The sequence below is a fragment of the Penaeus monodon genome, chromosome 22 (genome assembly GCF_015228065.2).
Source record: "Penaeus monodon isolate SGIC_2016 chromosome 22, NSTDA_Pmon_1, whole genome shotgun sequence".
Taxonomy (NCBI): domain Eukaryota; kingdom Metazoa; phylum Arthropoda; class Malacostraca; order Decapoda; family Penaeidae; genus Penaeus; species Penaeus monodon.
Window position 1 is genome coordinate 25,713,142 of NC_051407.1, and position 566 is coordinate 25,713,707.

Below are 566 nucleotides of genomic sequence, written 5' to 3' on the forward strand. Positions count from 1 at the left end.
AGACTACTCCATCACATAAATTGTAGATAAGATTAAAGAACAAAAATTTCCATCAGTATATAACATATAGTATTAGTTTAAATGCAGTGTTTCCCGCATTAAAAAATGTAAAATTCACAATTAGAATACTAGTTTTACACTTGTCATCAGTGCCGTTCTCTGCTTTCCGTCGTTTTGAAGTATTTCTTTGAAATCAGCAATTTTTTGCTTGGGTTCTGTTATGAATATCCTGCAATTTTTTGCTTGGTAGTAATCACAGTAAAGTCAGAAGTGTTGTTTTACCTGAATTATGTCTTTTTATTTCTTCTTTTTTCCAAAGGAGTGTTTCTTGCAACCCAATATGGAATCTGGCTTTTTTTGTGATGTTGTAAGTGCCTTTCAAAACTTCTAAAACCAGCTCTAGAAAATTGCTCTTCAGCAGGATGATGATGCCAGTTACAATTGGGTATTTTTGTTCCTGTTGAAGAGATTGTTTTGATCTTTGAATAATGTACATCGAGTTATAACATGCATTCAAGTGATTAATTTAATTGATAGATTTTGTGTGTTAGAGCTTTGTATTGGAT

The 566-nt window shown here is 31.6% G+C and overlaps 1 protein-coding gene across 1 annotated transcript in view; it reads left to right on the plus strand.

Annotated features, from left to right (window-relative positions):
- Positions 1–566, plus strand: part of LOC119587377 (dedicator of cytokinesis protein 4-like) — a 46,579-nt gene that overhangs the window by 36,553 nt on the left and 9,460 nt on the right. The gene's annotated exons all lie outside the window — the stretch shown is intronic.